A 22795-nucleotide genomic window follows, 5' to 3' on the forward strand; every position below is an offset into this window, starting at 1 on the left:
TTAATCAAACAGGTCTAGGGAAATCTTTGCTATTGTCAATGAATAGTCTAAAACAGACAGAATTTCACCTTCTCCCACTCCCACCCCCACCCAAGATCTCTGTAAATCCTTAAATAATTTCTTTCTGGATAAAATAGCCACTATCAAAGCTGGCATTCCTAAATCAAATTCTAAGGAGACCTCCCATGGTCCACTTATTACTCTCTTACCTTGGATGCCTTCCTGGCTATTAGTAATCAAGTTTTCCTGGACCTGCTGTCTAAAGTAAAATCTGGCTCCCCTTTGGACTGTTGCCCACCATATGTCTTAAAAGACATATTTTCTGAGTTACCAACTGCCGCCATAACCCTCTTAACGAGTCTTTACTTCAGGGCTATGTTCCCAATATGTTTAAAAATGCGATCATGGTCCCTCTCTTAAAAAAACCTGGAGCTGACCCCCTAAATTTGTCAAATTATCACCCGATTCCGTGCTACCCTATCTGGCGAAAGTGATAGAAGCACATGTGGCAAAATGCTTGTCCAGCTTCATGGAACTGTCTGGCAATTAGATTCTCACCAGGCGGGCTTCCGCCCTGCCCACTCGACAGAATCAGTGATACTGGCAGTTTTGGATGACCTACATAAGGCAGATGAAGACATTCCACAGGCCCTGGTACCATTAGATCTGTCAGCCATGTTTGACTCGGTCGACCATAGCATACTGGAAGACCATGTCAGACAGGCTGGCATCCAGGGCCAAGCCTTCCGATGGATCAGTTCCTTTCTTAAAGATCGCACTCAATCAGTGTGCCTAGGTACATTTACAGCTCCAAAGCTAATTACAACATGAGGGGTCCCACAAGGTTCCTCGCTCTCTCCCCATTTGTTTAATCTATACCTCCTCCCTGTGATTTAAGCACTGAAGAAAATGAACGTGACAACTTTCAACTACGCCGATGATCTTCAGTTAACTTTTACTACTGATAAATCACCTAAGTCAGTGGTTGAATTACAGACCATCATGCTCTTTATCCATCAATGGATGGATCAAAACCATCTAAAGCTCAACCCCAGTAAGATGGAATTACTACTTACAGGCAAGAGCAAGACCTTCTGGGGCCCACGGTACTGGCCTACGGATCTTGGCTCCCCACCAGTACCATCTACCTCGGTAAAAAGCCTCCGGGTCATTATAGATAGTGACTTATCAATAAAAGCCCTAGAGAGTGGTCGATTAGGATGGCGGATGGACTTGCGTCCCTCTGCCACCCCCGAGGTGGAGGGACCAATCGCAGGGGCAGCGGCGGTCCCTCCATAGCAATTAGGATGTGACCGCCACCCTGGCGGTCACATCCCGTATGTTTTACATTGCGGCGGGTGCTGCTTTGAGCAGTGTAAAATATGCATGTTCAACTTTGGCATGCACAACTTGGCAGGCACCGTGTGGTGCCTACCACCTTGTGCATGCCAAAGTGGGGGGTACCCCCCATGTGCACCCCCCACCCCCAACACCTTGGGGGCCCGCAACGGGCCCCCAAACACAAAAGACCACATGCTTTTCCACGGCGGAAAAGCTGCAGTGGAAAAGCATGTTTACGCCTGCATCCTAATATGGCTGGCGGTGTCTTGCAGACACCGCTACCATATTCACGTGCATACACCGCGGATCAGCGGCGGACGGACTTGCCGCTCGCCACTGATCCCACCGCCATCCTAATGTGACGGTGGGTGTTTCCAATGTCCGCGGCGGTGAATCTGCATCCTCCAGGACGGCGGTGGCTTCCGCTGGCCCAGAGGATGCGGATTCACCGCCATCCTAATCGGCCCCTAAGTTCAGTGGTTTCCAAATGCTTCCATCAGTTAGGAAAGATTAGGAAAATCAGCCACATGCTTACTCATGCAGCACTAGTACAGGTTACAATGGCTTTGATATTTTCGCATTTGGATTATGCTAACTCAATCTACCTAGGGCTGCTACTTTTCCTCACTAAGGGGCTTTAAATGGTCCAGAATCAGGCGGCCAGGCTGATCCATCAACAACCTAGATGGCAATCGGCCAGACCACTGCTGAAGAAACTACACTGGCTCCCGATATCTCAAAGGAATTCAAGACAGGATGTTTGGTCCTCAAATCATTACACGGCAAGAGCCCTAAATTTATCAATACTCTTTTAACTAGGTACATACCTTGCCGCAACCTTCGTTCAATGCATCTCCAGCTACTAATCACTCCTACCTGTAAACGGAAACGACAAGGTGGCCGGCGGTTTGCATACTTGGCCACTAGACTTTGGAATTCATTCCCTCTGGAGATCCGTTCCTGCACAGACCTACCTAAATTCAGGAAGTTGCTTAAAACACGGTTTTCCATAAAAGCGCACGTATAATCTCCCTATGTTCTCGTTATGTTCCAAGCAGCGCCATGAAACCCGTGGGTGTATGTGCGCTTTATAAGCAACTTGTAACATAGCATAACATAACAGAGGCCGGCTGGTTGGCCATTGTCATGAAGCTAATACTAGCTTTGATCAATTGGAATGTGGAAGGAAGGTCCAAAACAGATACTGTGACTTGCAAAATACAGAATGTATCAGAATTCCCTCCTCCGACTCCCTGGAGCTATAAATAGTTTACATTTTACACAGGTTTGTCTTTTATACTGTTCTTGAGAAGTCCTTAGTTTTTACCGAGAGATGATATAACAAGATTATTAGGCTCTCAGAGTGACAACAGAATTTGGGGGCAAATGAGGTACAATGTGTCTAAGTGGAACCCTTAAATCCGGGTGGCTTGAGAGATCTATTGAGAATATATACAATTTGCACCCTCAAGGCTCAAATATCGCCTCCTACAGGTATAACAAAAAAGTACCTTTCTGAGAGTTGGGGGATTACATTGGAAAGAGAAGCTTTATGCAAGTATCTGGGTGTACGTATCCATTCAGGTTCAATTGAAGATAGTAATGTCCGTAACATCAATGGCACCACCATCACTGAAGTGGATATGGGGAGGAGGGTTGGCCATTATTTACCAAGAAAACGCTTAGAGGTAAATTTACTTCAGCCTCTAATCCACAATGTGAAGCGCTATATTTCTCTTTCGAAATTAAGAAGCAGTTGAAAACCCTACTTTTTAATTAGGTGGTTTAGCTCCTATTTCCACTTCCGCTCACCCCCGCATTGGACTTTCGCGCCGGGACACTGTAGCTGTGCGTGTTATAAATGTGTGGTAACATAACAAATGTGTGGTAACATAAAAAACCTTTAAGGACCTTCTTCTATACTGCCCTCCAGGGTTCAGGAGAACCGTCATTAGTAATTCGTTCCTAGAAGGCAAACTAAGTTCAATTCATTTCACCATTTTGGGCGCTTTTAACTTTTATTTAGAAGATGTATCAGACACTGATACAGTAGCCTTGTCAGATATACTGTGGATCATAGGACTATCCCAAAAGGTGCATAATCCCACCCATAAGGCAGGGCATTCTTTAGATGGAATTATTACATCAGACCCAACCATCATGGTCAATTCTTCCATTATCCTGGACGGACCATTCAGTCATTCTGTTTGAATTAAAGCCCCCAGAAGGGCCCCAGTCGAACTTCTTAGGTCACACCGAAAGTCTTTAGACCATTGAATAAACTTGATCCTGAGAGACTACTGATACAGCTAAATAATTCCCAACCTACTCTCAGTTCAAACCCAGCGATAGCAGTCGAAGAATATACAGAGTGGCTAAACTTCGCTTTCCACAAGACAGTACCCACCTCAAAGGAATCAGGAAACCGGAAGACGCCTTCCATGCCCTGGTTCTCTAAGGCTTTGAGACTAGAAAAGCAAAACTGAGAGCACAGTATGATGACCTGGGAAAAGAAAATAACAAACTAGCACTATCCAAATACAAAACCCTGCTAATAACTGAAAAAGGGGCTTTCTTTTTAAAACAAACAGAAAACGCTAAAAACTCTCCTAAAGAATTGTTCCAGGTCGTAAGGAAACTTACCACCCTGCCCAGCAAAAGTACTAATTTGAGTAGCCAAGCTTTCTGCGATAACAGCGCAAGTATTTTCAGGGATAAAGTGAATAATATATATGCACAATTTGAGCCCGCAACCTGTAATGATCTCAATGATGAAATTTCCAGTCTTAGCTAAGGGCATAATGTGCTCGCCTGTTTCGCTTCTGTCACCAGTGAACAGGTAGAAAAGATCATTTTAGAAGCTAAATCAGGATCCCATTGAACCCATGCCTCCCGTCTGTTCTAAAAATTATAGCCAGTAAAGTAGGCAATATTCTTGCAAACATCTTCAACGCTATGTTTAAGGTTAGGATTTTTCCTACCTTATGGAAAGTTGCATCCATCCTTCCATTATTACAAAAACTTATATAGACGTCTCCAATCCAAGTAACTATCGCCCCATCTCCTGTCTGCCTTTGCCCGCTAAACTAGTTGAGAAACTGATGAACCAACAGCTGGCCGAATTTATTCATGACAACAACTTACTTGATCCCACTCAATTTGGGTATCGTCCTGATCATAGTATTGAAGGTCCATTAATCAAAGTCATCAAGGAGATTAGGGTAGTGATGGCCAAATGTAAGGCATCTGCCCTAATTCTCCTCGATCTATCAGCGGCTTAGGTCATAACCTGTTGAAAAGGTATCTAAAAAAACTGGCATTAATGACTCTGCACTCTCTTTGCTTTCTTTGTTTTCAGCTGATAGAACTCAGTTGGTTGCACTGGACCATTTTAAATCAATTCCTTATGTGCTTGTAGGATCCATAGAGCTCTTCCCTCAGTCCCAAAATATTTAACATCTATGTGTCGGAACTGACTCCTCTTATTTAACAATTCGGCTTTAGTTTCACATCTTGTGCTGATGATGCACAAATTGTGGTCCCGGCTTCTAAAAGTGAATCCTTTACTTCGGTTTCATCAGTGCATGCGAAAAATAAGTACATGGATGACCAAACATTATCTAAAGCTCAATTCACATAAAACCAAGATATTGATCTTTGGCAATTCTTCTCCAAAATGGGATGCCACATGGAGGCCTGTAGAACTGAGGGAATTGCCCAAACCAGTAAAAAAGGCAAAACATCTAGGAATTGTATTAGATAACAGGCTGACATATGTGAACCAAATAATCACCATTGTGTCTTCTTCTTCTTTCTTAATTAGGAAAATAAATCAAATCCTTCCGTTTTTGCTCGCTAATCCCAGGAGGATGGTTGTAACTGCACTTGTGTTATCCAAATAGGATTACTGCAACAGCTTGTTCCTGAATATTCAAAATCAACACCTAAAAAAGTTGCAGATGATACAAAATGCAGCCACAAGAATCCTAGTGGAACTGCCCAAATATCAATCTATTTCCAAAGAAGTTAGTAAACTGAACTGGCTTCAGGTGGCAAGTCGTATCAAGTTTAAGGCCTTCTGCTTGGCCTACACAGCCCTTAATGATACATGACCCATCCTTTTACAAAACATCTTTAAGTGGTATCATCCTAGTAGACTGCTTCAGGCCACTGTGGCCAAGTACATGATTGTTCCCAGATTCCTAAAAACTATTTGGGGTTGTCGAAGCCTGAGTTACGGAACTGCAAAACTCTGGAATACTCTCCTGTTGCATATTAGATCCTCGCACTCTTTGTCTTGTTTTAAAAAGGGCCTTAAAACCTGGCTTTTTAAAGACCTTGGCCTGATTGAGTGATGATTCAGTTGTGATGTGCTTTGAACTTCAGCGCCAAGGCACCCCAGGGTATTTGCGCACTTAATAAGTTTAAATAAAATAACATAACTTAACTTGCTTTGACACATGGACAAAAAAACACTGCTCCCGCACACAATGGTAGTGGTATACTCACCATTCAAAGGGATTTACTGTAACACGTGGTAAGAATGTCCATAATTCCTTCAAGATGAGGATAAAAAGAAGGACAAGGATTGGAACTGGATATCAGCCACATTTGCCTAAAAAATGTGTTCTAAACCACACACCTAACATCAGATTTAGGGCCATATGTAGGTAATCCAAATTTACCGATTCTAAAATACAGAATTTTACTGATTCTGTATTTCAGAATCAGTAAATGGTATGAAGGCATTGATTCAGTAAATTTTACAGAATCGGTAAAATTCAGTAAATACCGATTCGGTATTTACCGATTCGGTAATTCCCATTCATTCCTATAGGCCTGGAGGCCCATAGGAATGAATGGGAATTATCGATTCTGTAAATGCTGAATCTGTAATAGGGGAAAGACTTACAAGGGTAGCAGGGTGTCACATTGACACCCTGTTGCACCCCTGAATAGTGCATGGGTGCACATGTGGCACAGCCACATGGCACTTTTGGAAAAGCACAAATTTGCTTTTTCAAAGGTTTTCGATATTTACCACCGACTTATAGTTGGTGGTAAATACCGAATCCTTAACTCAGAAATGCACTCACTTGAGTGCTTCCTACATTAAGGATTCGGTAATTTACTGAATCGGTATTTTAAGGAATCGGTAATTTACTGATTCCTTAAATTACCGATTCGGTAAATTACGGAATCCTTAAATTTGGCCCCTACATCTCAAATGCCCATTACCGGTCGGTAACGGCTGAAATTTGGTAATTTCGGCCGTTACCGACCGGTATTGGGCTACCTACATCTGGGCACAGTCTAGCCTGAACTGCCATGCCAGGTCCTCCCTGGAATGAAAGCGAGCATCCTGGGACCAATTTAAGGGTATCACCGCTCATCAACAAGGCTAGTTTTTCTTCTCTAAATTCCAAGATACCCATCTTCCCTAATGACTACTTCACTCATGACTTCTTCCCTCATGACTACTTTCACTGGCAAATCTCTTTGTTCTCAACTTATTAATTCCAGACTCTACCATCTAGTTTATTGACATTACCTATTCCTATTGCTTTAGTTTAACGCCTTCTGTGCTCGTGACGGAACCATTCCATCACGAGCCACGGACGCGCTGTGCTGGTGACGGAGTGGTTCCGTCACGGCGCGGCCGCCCCTCCTACGCAGCGTCAATCCTGCGCCTGTGAGGCCGTTTTCTTGAACGAGCAGGGCCGTGACGGAACCACTCTGTCACAAGCACAGCGTACCGGTGGCTCGTGACGGAGTGGCTTCGTCACGAGCATGGCGGCACCGCGCGGCTCCCCCTTCCCCCCAGCACCGCGCCGGAATTACCGCCGTGGCCAAGGGGTTAAAAAAACAAAAATTGAGCTTTTATTGATTTTCCCCCTCTACTCCATGAACCTTGTAAAGCATTCCCTCTCTTCTCTGGTTGCCACCTATATATTGATATAGATTTTATTGTTATCACTGTGCAGCTCTCTGTAAATCTGTAAAGAGCTCTGATACCCGCAAGGGTCAAGTTTTTGCTACAAAAAAAGTATCAAAATAAATAAAAAAAATAAAATAGCTTGGATCCAGTCACACAGTGAACACGGGATACATGTCTGGGTATACCTTACCATCCAGGGTGACAAAGCCATAAAAAACAAATGACGGATGGAATGCTGAACAAATCAAATATTCACACCCACTCACAGATTAACCATTGTTTTTTGCCCCGACGGCTACACCAGTTTGGACCCAGCCATATGCAAATCAGTCTCGACCCTGCTCCTCATGGGAACAGTCCAGCCCAAACTGCCAGGCCAGGTCCTCCCTGGAATGGAAAAAAGGATCCTGAGACCCGTTTCAGGGTATCACACCGTATAAACCAGGCTAGCTTGAATCCAATGGCACAGTGAGCATGTGACCCAAATCTGGGCATACCCTTCCCTCCCAGGGCGACAAAGGCAAAAAGAACAGACAACATATAGAATACTGAACAAATCAAACATTCACCCCCAGTCACTTATCTGGGCTTTATCCAGCACTTTTTTGACCATCACGCCACACCATTTTGGAACCAGCTATATGCAAATCAGTCTTGATCCTGTTTCCCATGGGAACAATCCAGCCCAAATGTCCAGGCCAGGTCCTCCCTGGAATAGAAACAAGCATCCTGGGACCAGTTTCGGAGTTTCACCCCTCATCAACCAGGCTAGCTTGAATCCAGTGACACAATGAGCATGGGACCCACGTCTGGGCATACCCTTTGCACCCAGAGTGACAAAAGCAAACAGAACAGATGATGGATGGAATGCTGAGCAAATCAAACATTCGCCCCTCAGTCACTTATCTGGGCTTAATCCATCGTTTTTTGCCCGCCACGCCACACTAGTTTGGACCCAGCCATATGTAAATCAGTCTTGACCCTGCACCCCATGGGAACAGTCTAGCCCGAACTGCCAAGCCAGGTCCTCCCTGGACGGAAACAAGCATTCTGGGACCGGTTTCGGGGTATCATGCCCTTATCAACCAGTGGAAGAGTGAGCACGGGACCCACGTTTTGGCATACCATTACCACCCAGGGTGACAAAAGCCAAAAGAACAGTTGACGAAGGGATGCTGAACAAAGAAAACATTCAGCACCAGTCACAGATCTCGGCTCAATCCATCATTTTTTGTCCACCACGCCACACCAGTTTGGACCCAGCCATATGCAAATCAGTGTTGACCCCACTCCCTATGGGAACAGTCCAGCCTAAACAGCCAGGCCAGGTCTTCCCTGGAAAGGAAACATTGTCTTGGGACCGGTTTACCCCGAAACCGGTCCCAAGATGCTTGTTTCTAGTTTTAGGCAGCAGCATGCGCTTTTGTTTTTCTTCTTTTTGTGGCGTTTGCTTGCAATAAAATAATAACACTCTGCCCAGTTTCCCTAGACGAGACCTATTGACTTTGGCAATGTTTGTTCTGTTTTGATATTAACGCCTGTTCCGATTGGCCTGCTCAGTTTGGTCCCTGGCTCACTGCCACCTGTGTTTTTTCTGGATTTTGCTATGCAGTGCGAGAGTACCCTGAGATAAACCTGCCCCAGGGTTGACTTCCAAGGCATCACTTCTCAAAATCGCCTCACACAGACATCTCCACTTTCCAATAACCCTCTGTGGAGCTGCACACATATTGCATTGCAGGGTTGGTGGACACATTACCTGCACTGAATCTTAGCTGGATGATAAGCTAAGCACAAATATGTGTGCTTCCTAGGTGTGTCACTATAGCATGTGATAGTTCCAAATGTGCTTACTGAAGATCGAAAGATGAGCAAGGGTGCGACAGTGAGCATGTGGTTATGCCATCACTGAACAGGTGGTTATCATGTTGGGATTAAAATGTCATCAACATATTTTATGAAACAGACTGTTTTTTTCTGCTGCACTCTTTATGGTATATGAAAATGTCACATGCCACACATGTTCATTCCAACTGAAGAATCAGTTTTCATTTTCCATAGGTGTTGTCATATGTTATTTTTTAATTAAGTGGGAAATTTCACCTTAGATTTAACTGACTTTAAATTCAGTCTGTCACTCAAGCACACGACACTGTAAACATCTAAAAACAATAACACTTCAGGAAGAGTATCATAGAAATAAAACAATTTAAAGTATGACATGCAAAAGCCATATTTACTCGAATGACATCCGCATATTTTGCCTTGTTCTGTACCTTCCATTTTACCCCTTCTCTCCACTTAAATTTCGGTGTGTATTACCGCCGGAATCTATCAGGCGACAAAATTGCTAATTCTAACTTGTAATGAGATCAAAGTATCACAGTCCTCAGGTACAATTGCACCATGCGTGGATCCCTTTGCACATTTCAGATGCCAAAAGTAGCAAGTCCAGCAGTAAAGACATAGGTCTAAACATAGTAACAATTTGAAGCTCAAATAATCTATGGCGCAAGCAATACCACTTAATAAACTGGATTTATTTCCAGTAGCGGCCAGTGTGTGGATTGAGTGAAAGGGGGGAGGAACGGACATAAAATAAATAAATAAAACACTTACCTGCCTTGCCGCTTCGCGCCCCTCTCTTCTGCCATCACAGGCTCCCAGAGTGCAAGGTGGCCAATTCTGATGCTGCATTCATGTTGCTGAAAGTAGTGTCTGGATTGGCTTGAGCGCCGATGATTTGCGCTCCCAGTTAGACTGGGAGCCTGTGCCTGCTCTCTCAAACCCGACAATGCAGCTCGGGTTTGAGAGAGCTTCAGTGCGCATGACAGTTTGGCCGGCCTAAGGCGGCCGGCCAGACCATCATGCCCACTGAACAGCAGTGCAAAACACTCCTCCACCAGTCTGTCATCACCGTGGCCCCGCCCCAAGACCAAGAGAAAAAATAAAACAATAATAAACAAGGGTTTATAATCATTTTATTTTGGGCTCCTGGCCAGTGAGGCGGCGCTCCTCTACCATAGTGGAGAAGACGCCGCTGCGTATATATCACTGAAAATGAACATATCTTAATTTGCATCTCACTTTAGAATGGGGGTTGGGAGCACACTGCCTCACAGTCCATGCACAGTTCACCCCTTTGCATCCTGGTAAATGCAGTACACAGTTCAAACTTCAAAATTAGATGGAGTTTTTCACCAAAGTTGGTGCAGACATTGCTGTATATCTCTAGACACGTGTTTCTGGGTTTAGCCCTTCATCAGTAGAGAGCAGCAGTTTTAGAGAGCAAAGAAAAATCATCTGGGGTTGCTGGAAATGCTGCCAAGTTCCTCGCAGGTCACAGTACCACTCACAGGCACAGAGGTGCATCTCCAAAGCTCGTCAGCTTGCTGGCTCAAGGGAGCCTTTTAAACAGAATGGTGGTTGGGAGCACACTGCCTCACAGTCCCAGCACAGTTCGCCCATTTGCATCCTGGTAAATACACAGTTCAAACTTACTTCGAAATTACCTGGAGTCATTGAGCTGACGAGCTCGTGGATGAAGCACCTGCGCACCAGTGAGAGGTACCGGACCTGATATAATGTTTGGCAGCCTACTTAGAAAACCCCAAAATAAAGACTGTATTCTCTACTGACGACGGCTAATAAACCAGAAACACGTGTCTAGAGATCAGCACTATCTGCGCCAACCTTGGCAAAATACTCGAAAATATCGGAGCGAGCTAAATGAGACTGCATTTACCAAAATGCCAGGAGCGAACCTTGCCTGATAGGTCAGCGGTGTGCTCCCACATCCTGTTGTCTATTTAAAGTACTCCCGTGAGTCATAGAGCTGACGAGCTCATGGATGAAGCACATGCATGCCAGTGAGAGGTAACGGACCTGATATAATGTTTGGCAGCCTACTCTGCAAACCCCAAAATAAATACTGTATTCTCTACTGATGACGGTTAATAAACCAGAAACACGTGTCTAGAGATCAGCACTTTCTGCCCCAACCTTGGCACAATACTCAAAAATATCGGAGCAAGCTACAAGAGACTGCATTTACTAAAATGCCAGGGGCGAACCTTGCCTGAGAGGTCAGCGGTGTGCTCCCACATCCTGTTGTCTTGCATCTCACATTAGTCAGAGAAAATGAAGGGCAGCTATAATAGTGATGCATATGAAAAAGAAGGCACTAGAACGGTCCTTAAATGGTTTTCTCTTTCCTTAGCAACAGAACACAAAGCTCAAATCCAACCAATCTCTCTCGAACCCGAGTCCATGCACACATGGTGTCCCCCAAGGATCCTCACTCTCCCCCACACTCTTCATTCTTTTCCTGGAACCACTGACTGTAATTCTTAAAGCCTCCAACATCCAATATCACATGTATGCGGACGACACCCAACTCTACATGAAAATCTCCTCCCCCGAATACATCAACTCCCTCAACGGAACCCTTCACAAAACCCTCACCTGGCTAACATCCACCCATCTCAAATTAAAGGCCCTCAAGACGGAATTCCTCCTCATTGCATCCGCTAGGCAAACCCCCATAGTGGTGAAATTCCGCTGCAAGTTCACAGACCTCAACTGCACACGTCACACCGTGGACTCCACTAAATCACTGGGAATTGTGCTTGACAAAAAGCTAAACATGCAAGACCACATCAGATCATCGACCAAAGGAGCGAACTTACAACTCTGCATCCTAAGAAAACTCAAATGCTTTCTTCCCCAAGATGACTTTAAATTGGGGGTGCAAGTATTTGTCATATCCAGACTAGAATACGGCAGTGTGACTCTTTGCGGTCTGCCGAACTCAGTTTAGCAACTATCAGAGCATCCCTAAATGCTGCTACTAGACTCAACAGCTAAAGATCACTTGTATGACCCATAGGGCACTACACTTCAACACTCCACTCTACCTGAAAAAAACAACAGGAACTCTCTGGTGGCTCCCGGTCCACAAGGAGCACCAGCACACTGTTGCTCAAGCCAAGAAATTGAATACGCTTAAAACATACAATCGTACATTCTCTGGCACCACCCCGAGAACCTGGAACTCCCTCCCAGTGGAAACAAGACTGATTCCCTCTACAGTTGCCTTCAAAAGGGAAGTAAAAAATCTACTAATGAACGTTGAACTAGATGCTGTGCTCCTTTTGCCTCTAAGTTACTGCATACGGTCTTGTTTGTTCTTGATGTTTATTGCAGTACTTGTCGTTCTCTTCCAACCTACTTCTTTTGTTCACCTCAATTTCATCTTGCACCTGTTGTATTTTGTCCCACTGTTTCCCTGATTTATCTCCCCTAGTTGTTCCTTTGTTTACCTAAACCTTATGTAAAGCGGTATGGACCCATCTGGGTCATGTTCGCGCTATACAAAACTTTAAATACATAAATAACCTAGGTTAGGTCCCCAAACACTGTTATGGCTGCTTACGCTGGAAAGTGATATACCAAAATACTCTGGCCAAAGCAAGACGACAGATAGCATGGTTGGATGTTCTTTTGAATGAATATAGACTTCGTTTGCACATAGTTATGGTACAGAGGTGCTGGAGAGAATGCAACAAGTCTTAGATTTTCTATGGTAGGACCACCCTTTGCCCTAGTTACTCAGTTACCCAAATGGACAGCTTGAAAGATCAGTGGGTATTAGCCACACCATCTGTGATTCCAGCAAAACCAGGCCAGCATTTTGAAAAAATCTAAAGGACCATTACTCAAACTGGAACAGGGGTCCACCTAAGTCTAAAATGAAATTTAGACTGTTAGTGGCCATGTCTAGGGTCCAGTCAACAGGGGATTCGGTAGGTAAGCACTCAAGACCCCTAAGCATAGTTCAAAGGAAGTTAATTAGGGTCTCCTCCTGATTACAAGTCAATGCAGTGGACTAGTGTACTGGTGTAGGAACAAGATTGCATATCACTGTTATGTATACTGTGAGTATCAAACCTCACAGAATTAAAAGTTGCTGTCAACATTTCTGGTTGATGTTGGCATCTGTGGGGTGTAGAGGCTTACCCTCTTACTGTACGGTCTGCTTGATGGTGTGTCTTTTGAATGTATACACACCAAATCCAATGATGATGGGGGATTCCACTTCGAGATAGTGAGTGAGCTGCTCCTGCTCCCTTATGTCGGGATCTTCCTCCCATGGGCTGGGGATCTTAAGTATGTTCTGGATGGGCGACTGGATAGGCAAGCTCTGCTGCCCCACACGAAGCCAAGCATTTTGAAGTGAGTACACTGTACGGATATCTGGCGTGAGATGCATCCGGCGTCAGGAAGTTCACTTACTATCCACTGGCTCATGAAGTGTATAGCCGCCTTGACAGGTTTCTGGTATCGCAGGAGATAGCTTCCACAGTGCAGATTCGGTGAAGCTTGGCTGAGAGTGGCTGTTTTCTGGATGGGTTGGTGCTTCCTCATCTCACAGTAGCGCAAGGGAGAGGTCTGGAGGAAGAGCTCTGGGTGGAGGAACAGAAGGAGGCAGTTTGGGATATGGCGTGATGCAGGGTGTCAGGCCCAGACGGGCTCCCTGTGGAATATTATTAGGCGTTCTCTGTTTGATGCAAATAATAATAAAGTTTTTCCCCCCAAATAAATCCTGAAGTGACCACATGCTTTGACTTGAGGATTCTGCAAGATAGGTTTTACAGTGGTTACATTCCTTGTTGCCAATGCTTCCCCATTTCACTCAGGGCTGGCTTACACGTTTCGCACTCATGCATAGTGGGGCAGACCAGGTGGTCATGGAATTCTGTTGTCCTGGTTAATCTTCAGTAAATCTGGAAAGACAAAGAACTATGGTTAGTGATACCTTCGAGTGGCCTCATAGATATGGAGGTAATGTTTGGGTTATTCTGATAATTTACAAATCTCAGTAGTAATTACATATTGTAAAATCAGACCTGTGATCAGTGATCTATTTTGTCTTAAGACAATCTAATCTGTAGGTGAACAGCACAAAAGAGTCAAATCAACCCTATTTTCTTGGGACAATTGAAGCCAAGCAGAAAACAACAATGGGGACAAGTGAACCCTATTGTTTTTTTTACCATTTAGTACAGTAAGGCGGATATGTATGAAACTGACACATCACTGCGGTAACGCAGCAATGTGTCAGAAAAAAAGTTCTGCTGCAGTACGACACTTTGACGCGATAAGGATGCATTGTATTTACAGGATGGCACACCATGTCATAAGGTCCCTAGGTGCGTCAAACATTTTGATGTATCAGTAGGAAGGATGGCGCAATGTCTTGTGACGCATCGGCTCCCAATGGGAGACAAACTGATTTATGAGCTATAAAGCTATATTTACGTGCCGCAAATCAGCTTTGAGTCAAATTGGAGTGTGTCATGCATTGAAAAGCCTCAAAAAGCGATGCATTGAAAAAAAAAACTTTGGCGGTTCTCTAAGTGCAAGAAATGGACGGAATTGCATGCTCAATCAGTGAGGGCAACAACCTCAACACCAGCCAAGATGTCCAGACAGAATTCCAGAGGAAGAGGAAGAGCAATTTCAGTGAGGAGGACAATCAAACATTAATATCCTAGGTGAAAAACAATTAACACAGTCTCTTTGTCACCTCCAAATGGGTATTAGAGAAAAAGGAAGCCATTTGGCAGTCCATAGTGGATAAGATTAACAGTGTAGGCCAAACCAAAAGGACAGTGCGAGTGCAAGAAGCGCTGGCATGATTGTAAGCGCAGGACCAAAGAGAAACAGGCCATGGACTGGAGGGCAGCACAGAGGCCTGGAGGAGGACCTGAGGACCATGAGGAGTTTGACCCACTGGAGGTGCAGGTGGCATCACTTATCCCAACAGAGTTGGTGAAAGGAGCAGAAGGACAGGACAGTGTTGCTGCTGAAAACCTAGAAGATCTACAGGGTAAGTGTCAACAAGGGACAATATGGTTAAAACTGTCATGCGATGCGGCACAGCAACACACTTTGCTGCTCTGCACTGTGCTGTTTGCAAGGTAAAGGGCAGGAACATCTCACATGTTAACTCATACATCACATTAATGTGATTTGCTTTGCCCAGTGACAAATTGCTCAGCCTAACTTAACACTGCCAATGTTTGACAGGTTCATGTGTGATGTGCTGTCCAATCCAGGTTGTCCTTTGAATGCTGTGACGTGTAGTGTAATGTATGACATGAGTGATCAGCACTACAAGTCACACAATACAAAGCACAAAACCTGCACTGGAGCAACACAACATGCATGGTCCTTGGAAATCTGCACAAACTGACTGTGACAATGCAGGCCCCCTTAAGCCACGAGGCAAGTGTGCATGTCTTGGGGCAATGCAGCCAAAAGTGGAGTGAAAAGTCATGGTCTAGACGGGGTTGCTAGAGGAATAACTTCTCACCTGAGAGGGGATACATGTGCTGAGTATGTAAAGGATGATAAAATAGGATCATGTGAAGAGTCACATGTACAGTCACTAGCATTAAACCATCTTTCACGCAGCTGTGCTGATGTGGTGGGTGAGATTACACAGGTGTTCCCTGACATGTCAAACACCATACTTACTCCTGTCTTGTACAAATGAATATTGGGGTGGGGTGAATGCAAGTGATGCACACCAGAGGTGCATGAGTGTTTGTTGGCAGCATAGCTGGTGTATAAGCTTGTGGGCCCCGGTATGTATTGCCATGTAGGTGTGGCTGAGCACATTGAACTGGCAGAATGTCTGAATGGGGAGTCATTGAATGTCAAGGAGAAGAGGTGTGATGAGTATGCTGCAAGGTAGCTTGAGTGATAGTCTCTTGTTGCTGTGCTTGATAGTTTCTCACTTGTGTAGCAGCTGTGAATGGATAACATAAAGGAGGCGATTGGTTCACCAAATTCATGTGATGTGTGCTTGGGTGATGGGGTAGCTGGTGTCAGGAGGGAGTCATAAGCAGAAAAGGCTGACTATGCTACATATGTGCAAGCTGGAGGATGTGAAACAAGAAATTGCTAAGTGTACGGTGATCTAGGTGTCCAGCATGATGGACCGGTATTAGGGATGGATGGAGGATGAGGTGTTTGGGTCAAGCTTGTGGGCAACCAGGGTAGGTACATGTTATAAAATCTCCTCACTACTAATTTGTGCCGAGCCATAGCTCTCCCATACAGGTAGCCATGGTTGTCAATTGCATGATATAACACATTTAGGTCTTGTAGGTGTGTCCTGAGAGTCAATGTCTGATCTGGGTGTCATCAGTGTGTGAAAGGAAGTTTATTCCCTGGGTCTGAATGATGATTGACAGAGGAGTCATGTAGAGCGATGAGTGAGCCGAGCTGAATAAAGAGGTTTGTGCATCTTTGCAAATGCGCAACTTGAGTAATGATGAAATGGAGTGAGCTTCAATGGTTGCATATTTCCAAGTGTGATGTTGCCTATCCCCTTCAGAGATGGTGCACAGTGCCTATTGTTCTGGACTCTGGCGATAGCTGTGTTTACTAGGAAACAACAGGATTCCACACAACTAGGCAGACTATGATAAGTACATGCCCTTGCCCATTCCTGCAATATAGCAAGGCAGCTTGCTGTGTAGAGTTGTTTGGATGAGTGTCAAATATGACCACTCAGCCACAATAATGCACAAAATGCATGCATGACAGCAGAGAAAGGCAGGTTGGTGTGGTGGACTGTGTGAAAGGCAGAGTGCTGGACCAAATCGAATAGAGGACAAAAGAACATGACTTTGTCTGGAGCTGTGGGCTAAGGGATGCCTAGAGGCAAGCACCCTGGTGACATGGTGCAATGTTCTCAGCAGTGGTGTCAATAAGTGAACCTGACATCAATTTAGTCCTTAAAATATACAATCAGCTAAGCAACATTGTTAATTGTCAGGCAATGCAGGTGGGCAAGCTGTGTAACTGCCTTGCAATGTGTTGTATGACATAAAAAGGATCCCTTGCCACACAGTGGTTGTGTGAACAATGTAAATATATTGCTATATGGAAGGCAACACCAGTGTAATTTGGCCTCTTTCCCTTGTTCCCTTGTAGTAGTACATGGTCAACACATGTCACAGAAAGTGAACGGAAATAAAGACTGTCTGTCACTCAAATTACTTATGTTAACATCTAACATAGATCATCATTAACATATTTTAATTTCATTGCAGAGGGACAAACAAACCCTTCTGTCCAGCAGCCTGTCCTGAATGACCAATCTGTTGGTGATAAACAATAGTCAATTTGATCGGGTACTGCTTTGTAGTTTCTATTAAGATAATCAAAGATACTGTGCTCCTGGGAATCACTCCCTGCACAGGAGTGTAATAGTCTAATATCTTGGTCGCAATCCCATTAGTTGTGGGGTGTCTCCCTGGGCACAGGTCGGTGAGCTGTGAATACCAGCTAAACATTTAATAAACAGATCTTTTCAAATGTTCTGATATCGTATTTTAATGTGTTCGTTCTCACACATTTATTCCATTATGTTCATAAATGGTACTGCATTTCTCATAATGCTTTATTTGTGTTTCAAATGATTTAAATCCTCACTTCTCCCTATGCATTTCGGCACAATGCCTTCCTCAGGGGAGTATCTGTGAAACATGAAAATATGAGGTATGTTTTAAACGTTGGGTTTTCCACCCGAAAAGAATATATCCACCACTTCAGTGTGAGTTAGTAAGCGGGTCTGTTCTTGTGTCAAATGTATCACGTTCATTAAATAATGTTGCCTTATTGTGTTAAAACGTTCAAACTCGAATGTGTTAGAAATGACTTTCATTAGTGCTGTGTGCCCGTCTCAACTATGAGATTAAACCAAATGCTCTGTTAAAAACATTCAAAACGCGCTAATGAGGCTACATGCCTTTATGCAACGTGAAGGTTTGGGATTGTGCGGGAGGGGGGGGTTAAGCACGCGCTGGCTCTACATGCGTTACCCGATTGCAACATATTCAGTAACAAAATCACTCATGGAATTCTGTCAAAGCAATACACGCTAGATAGTTTTCACATGCCGCGCAGTTTCCTATTTAGTAGAGTAGTAGGAGGTTGTTCCTGGATTGATTAATCTTGTGCGTATGCAGGTTGTTTGTAAGTGACGTTAAAAAAGAGTGCATGCGTCTCTACGTCCAGTCATGTGATCCGAGCAAAAAGGGAGAACCCTTGTTCTCATGTACAAGAGCCAAAAATATAGGAGAAATCATTCGCCATCCACCTAAAACAGTCAACAAAAAATCATATAGTGGCACTACCCCATGTTGGAATTGCAACAATTGTCACAACAACATTCGAGGAGGATACATCACCCACCCCATGAAAGGACACAAAGTGCATCTAAGAGTCAACGCTACATGTAATACGTCCAATATCATCTATATGATAAAATGTCCATGTGGAAAAGCCTGTGTAGGTCAGTCGGAAAGAAAACTAAAAATTTGCATGAATGAACATAAAAGTAATATCAGGACTAAAGCTGTGAAATCTACAGTAGCATCCCATTTCATTGAGGCCCAACAACATATAAGCCAAATAAAAGTATGCATACTGGAAGTAGTGAAAAAGAGAAAAGGAAAAGACAATAGAAATACGTTACTCATGAGAGAGAACTTTTGGATTTATCATTTGAACACTTTAAAACCCTATGGAATGAATGAGAGACTGGAATTCCAATGTTATCTTTAAAGGTGTCCATTATTTTGATCATTTTTTTGAACATATGGTACCCATCAGACTACTAGCAACGATCGTAAAAAAAAGTAAATTTTTCTATTTAAAAAAAAGTTTTTCTTAATTTTTCTTATTTTGTTTCAACCGCACTCTGTAACACATTTTAGACCTTATAATGTTTTGAATCATTGAAAGTATTTCATGTTTATGATTCACGCATAACATAGCGTTTGTTTTGAAATTCTTTATTGACAGCGCGTAATACTAACAAACTCCCTTTTTGCTCTGATCACATGACCGGACGTAGAGACGCACGCACTCTTTTTTAACGTCACTTACAAACAACCGGCAGACGCACAAGGTTAATCAATCCAGGAACGACCTCACGTTCGTAATACCGGTAAGCGTTCTACTAAATAGGAAACTGCACGGCATATAAAAACTATCTAGCGCGTATTGCATTGTCAGAATTCCACGAGTGATTTTGTTGCCGAATATGTTGCAATCGGTAACGCATGTAGAGCCAGCGTGCACTTAACGCCCCTCATAATCCCACACCTTCACGTTGCATAAAGGTATGTAGCCTCATTAGCGCGTTTTGAATGTTTTTAATGGAGCATTCGGTTTAATCTCATAGTTGAGACGGGCAAACAGCACGAATGAACGTCATTTCTAACACACTCGAGTTTGAACGTTTTAACACAATAAGGCAACATTATTTAATGAACGTGATACTGTTGACACAAGAACACACCTGCTTACTAACTCACACTGAAGCGGTGGATGTATTCTTTTCGGGTGGCAAAACCAACGTTTAAAACATACCTCAACTTTTCATGTTTCACAGATACTCCCCTGAGGAAGGCATTATGCCGAAATGCAAAGGGAGAAGTGAGGATTTAAATAATTTCAAACACAAATAAAGCATTATGGGAAATACAGTACCATTTGTGAACATAATGGAATAAATGTGTGAGAACGAACACATTAAAATACGATATCAGAACATTTGAAAACATCTGTTTATTGAATATTTAGCTTGTATTCACAGCTCACCGACCTGTGCCCAATCTGTTGGTGATTACATCCTGCCCCCAAATGGTGAAAACAACTAGACTCCATAGAATCTCCACCGCTGATCATGGCAAGAGATGACAGCGTCACTGGGTCTCCATAGGAACCGCAACCCACAGGACATTCGTCATCAACCAGTTCAAGTCCAGGTGCGGACTCCGAGGACCCCCAAGAAGTCTTCCAACAGTGGGTGGTAGGAGTACAGCAGTGGATGGTTGATGTGGTGTGGGCAGGGATGGAGACCATAGCGGGCAGCCTAGAGGGAGTCCGTAGGTGCCTCAGTCCAAATAAGGATACATCTGAGGCAATTAAAGGCACTTACCTTTGCGTACATAGGATGGATGAGTCCCTGGCAGACATTGCTAGTGTTATGAGGATGAGGCAACGACAATAGATCTCAACCTCTGACACCAGTGAGGTTGCCACCAGGCTGTGCTGCCTTCTTTGCTGGCACAGACAAATGCTGCCTGGGACAGAGGAGGCACATCTTCTGCCCCTGATGTGTCTGTGCCTCAGATGCCTCTCGCACAAACACCGCCGACTGCAGGGAATGCAGAACACCCATCAGGTGAGAAAGATGTGGAGTTTACCAGTTCCCATCAGTGAACTGCCAGATAATATATGTCCGTGTCCTCTGGCCAGTTACCCAGTGATCCTGTGTCTGTCATCATGCCACCTACTTTGCCACCCAGCACTGTACCTTTTTGTGTGCGCACCTGTTAATCTCATCCACTTGCTTAAGAAGCCTACCTTCCCTAATTGCAATTTGTACCCCCTCACTGAAGTTCTCCTCAGCTCTACATGTCGCATGGCATCTCTCCCAAATTGACCCTGTCTGGACATAAATAATGTTGGTGTTGTAGCCCCAAACATTGCAAAAAAGCTTGTGCTGAGCCAATCAAACATTGTAAATGCATTTACTAATATACACCAGAGTGTTGGATGTTTGTTGATGAAAAGGATTACTCATACCATGGTGGGTGTGTATTCACATAACTCACTCCATAGAATCTCAAGAAGAGTGAGCTAAAGTCACTAACCCCTTCTCTCTTTGGATATGCAGCAACAGCAAGTACACCCACTTCAATTGCATAATGAGGAAGGTGTTGTTTCCCAATGGAACATCAGGGTATGACAATAAGCTTCAGGTTCTTGACTGACACACAGTAAAAAGCTCCAACTAAACACACAAATGTCTACCTTCTAAAACATATGGTCTGTGAGCCAATAATACTGTTGACTCGTCCACATATTTCTGTCTCAGTGAACATGACAACATGATCAAACACAAATTATAACCACAATGCTCTCAGTGAAGATCCTAAAGTGCATACATTATCATGTGTGCACTAATGATAGGCAGATAGTCATGGCCATACAATTTGCATCATACCTGTGCCACACAAGGATGAACAAGGGCAATCAAATTCCTTGTATGTCAGTATGAAAGAAAGAAAGCCCTTACTGTTGGGGCCCAGTGTCAAAGGGTAAATGCTGAATAATGCTACTTTGGGGTAAGTAGGGTGAATGTCTTCTTCTGCTCCTGAAAGACCTCCTATGTTTTGTGTGAGTGTAACCACACATTACATCTGTGGTATATAGCAGACACATATTGCTGCATGGGAGCCAGAGCACAGAAGCAGGCACAATGTAACACCTCTCCAGGAGAAGATGGCATGGGAAACTTGTGGGCATGAATCATTGAAAGTAGTTACCCACAGTGAGCCACAAGCAGTGCATCATTTACCAAGTATCCAGTGCCAATCACGAAGGATGGTCTACAGGCAGGTGTGGATACAATCATGAATTGTAAACAGCCAGTAACAATGACCCACTTGCACAATGGCAGGCACCAGTGTGTCCAACTGCAGCCTGGAATCTAACATCTGTTGTGGCAAAACTATGCCAACTATACTGCCTTCATAACTACAACACAGATTGAAACAGTAACATGCTGCCTGTTGTGTGTTGTAAGTAACATTTACAAAAGAGGTTCACTTACAGTGGCTAAAGTAAAAAACACACTTGTCTCAACTTTTAGGTAGACTATCAATTCGCCATAGGCCTCTGACAAAACACAACTTACCAATAAAGCCTGCAGGTCAATAGATACATCATGCTAGGAATGATGACAAAGTAGTGAAATTAGAAAATAAATTAATATATATAACTATCTAATCTTCCTACAACTATCTAGCCTAAAGTAACTAACCTTAACACTACCTTACACTATCCCAATTTTTCTTAAACTATCTACACCTACCTAGCCTATGTGTTAGGCAGCCAATTGGAATGGGATTGGTATTTTAAAATGACGTGAATTTTCTGCGCTATAAGTTGCATTTAATTGAGGAACAAGGAGAAAGGCATCTCTGCCGAAACGCGTCTGTTTAAATTAAATCAGCAATTAACATACCTTGGGAGTGTTCTATGTTTTCTTTCAGCAGTATATATATATATATATATATATATATATATATATATATATATATATATATCCGGTACACCGCGTCTCCACCCAGTGGCAAAGTTTCACCACCGCTGTAAAAACTGAACGGACACGGGCCAAGTAAGTGCTGAATACCTTTATTCGTGCAAATTCAGCCGCATGACGTTTCAATATATATATATATTAACACTAAACATTAACTCCCACCCACTTAAAAACCCACTAGTCTAAAAACACACCTAAAATTGACTCTCTATTTAAACATGCAAAAAAATAACACTGACACTAACCTACACTATCACTGTACTAAGTCCTAAGTAGCACTGTCTAAACTGCAAAAACAATAAAAAGAACATAAAAAATAT

Source organism: Lissotriton vulgaris, chromosome 8, assembly GCF_964263255.1.
Source record: "Lissotriton vulgaris chromosome 8, aLisVul1.2, whole genome shotgun sequence".
Taxonomy (NCBI): Eukaryota; Metazoa; Chordata; class Amphibia; order Caudata; family Salamandridae; genus Lissotriton; species Lissotriton vulgaris.